Raw genomic sequence first — 2,500 nt, 5'->3', positions numbered from 1 at the left:
TGTACATTAAGTGAATCATTTTGTACAGGAAGGGAAAAGCTAAGTGATGCAGCCAATGTTCTGTTACATACAGTTAGTGTACAATGCATAACAGTAATAAATTAGATTTAAACACTGGAACTGTTCAAAATGTGCCAAATTCTTTATCCTGTCTTTCCTTATTCCGTGTAAAAGATAAGTAGTACAAATCTGACCCTAAATGAATCCTCTCTCCCCTTTAAACGTTTTTCTTCCCCTATTAAATATCTACAACGATGGAATTTTTTTTCACATACAGGCAACTTGTCATAGCCTCTAAATCTGACCCAACACAAATATGAATATGCAGTGTGGTCGAAAAAGAATCAGTGTATTGGTCGATCCTGCACATTCAAAGCGCCCAAAAGAAATAAGCATTGATTTCACAATCGATATCAGTCAAACATCATCAATAGTACCAACGAGTACCCGAAAAGTGATAGATAATTAACTGCTCTTGGTTCCTGTTGACGAATAAACCGGAGTTCACTCTCGATCTCGGGTGGACGATATTGAATGTAAGCTAATCGACCCATTACCACCACCCCCAAGATAGGGTCAAGATAACCTAGTTTAGAATCTTACCTCGAGCATCGTGCGCTTGCTTTACTCAGTCGATATATTTCATTCCTCCATTACATCTCGAGCGCGCGTTATAAAGATGAAAATAACTTTAATACGAACAACAGTGGACTCCAAACCTCAATTTGCCTTGAAACTACGATGCCAATTCTTGAACTTGTCCGTTTCGAAATTCGTAATAATAAACACCACGCGCAATGAATGACAAAACAGTACGAAAAAATAGCATTTCTACCACTAAGTCGATGAAAAGAAAAAAAATTAAACGGTAGAATGCTTAACTCCGTTGCAGTCTTCGCGGTTTAAGTATTAAACTACCAGAGACTTTGTGTTTTGATAAGATATTCAACGGTAAAGTTTTAAAAGCGTAGAGGGGCGAAGCAAACACAACAAGGGACGTCATCTGCGCATGTCTGAAATTTTCCTCAACTCACGTGCGTACGCTGTTCCGTGAGGCCTAAAATTTTGACTGTCCAGTTTTATTTTTTGACAGTCCAGTTTCAATTTTTGACAGTGCAGTTTTATTTCTTTTTTTGACAGTCCAGTTTTAATTTTTGAAAGCGCAGTTTTATTTTTTTTGACAGTCCAGTTTTGTTTTTTTTGACAGTCCAGTTTTATTTTTTTGGACAGTCCAGTTTTTCGGACAGTCCAGCTTTATTTTTTGGCTAACAGTCCACTTTTATTTTTTGACAGTCCAATTTTAATTTATTGAGTCACAGTCCACTTTTACTTTTTTACAGTCCAGTTTTATTTTTTGGGTCACAGTCCAGTTTTATTTTTTGAGTAGTCACCAGATCTCTCTCAATGTGTTGCATGTTGCACGTATTCTTTGTTTGGCGGCCATTTTGTACGATGGACGCCATTATAAGACAAACTTTGCGGGAGGAATTAAAGCGCTCCATCTCTATTGAATCAGAAACAGTGTCTTCTGTTAGCCAACAAAATAGTGGCCAAAATGAAGAAGGGTCGGTCACGGCGGGATCGTCACCGAATACATTTTCATCGCGAACGTTCAAACGACTATCTGGTCTTCTGAACCGAATTCGGCATGGCAGTAGTGGCAAAAGCAGTTCAAACAAGAAGCGGAAAAATGAAAAGCAGCATAGGATACAAGTAAGATGGATGCATTATGACCAAACTAAGAAAAAGTTTGTTACTGTTCGTCAAAAGAATGGCGGTGGAAATCGCTATATAACATATACTGATGCAGATCCACTGAAGATGGAAGAGCTTGTGGAGAGGGCGTGTGCGTTGTTTTTCCCGGGTGGAAAGAACAGTTTTGCTGGTCATATAGACGAAATGAACAAATGGATCTGTGACACAACGGGGGTGCCAATTTTCGATTTTCCTGGCAAAGGAACTGTGGAAGACTACCTGAAGAGTAATGGATTGTATCCTTCCTCCACTTATTTTTACCTACACTACAAAAAGGAATTTCTTATTTTAAGAGTAAATCTCTTAAATTTTAAGAGAAAAACTCTTAAATGGCTGTCAGTGGGGTAAGGGCAATTTTCTCTTACTCCAAGAGTCACATCTCTTAAGTTAAGTGTTTGTAAACTTAAAATAGTCGTAAGACTGCACTTAATAAAAATCAGAAAACACTTAATTAAGGGCGGGTAGAAGAAAACTTATTAAAGAGATCCAATACAAACCTTGGGGAGATGGACTTATAATTAGGGAAAACACTACACTACATCAAGGGTCAAAATTCTCTTCCAAAAATTAGGACACACTTAGTTAAGGGTAGAAGAAAACTTGTTAAAGTTTTTTTTAGTTCTTTTGATTATAATTTTTTATTTTAAATATCATTTTCGTAAGGTCGTAGTAGTAGCAAGTAGGATAAATATTGTAAGAAATATACAACTTTTTTAGAGACATGTTTCGGCATGCTTATGCCATC

The sequence above is a fragment of the Stylophora pistillata genome, chromosome 6 (assembly GCF_964205215.1).
Source record: "Stylophora pistillata chromosome 6, jaStyPist1.2, whole genome shotgun sequence".
NCBI lineage: Eukaryota > Metazoa > Cnidaria > Anthozoa > Scleractinia > Pocilloporidae > Stylophora > Stylophora pistillata.
The sequence above is the reverse complement of the archived record's forward strand: the minus strand, read 5'-3'. Positions refer to the sequence as shown.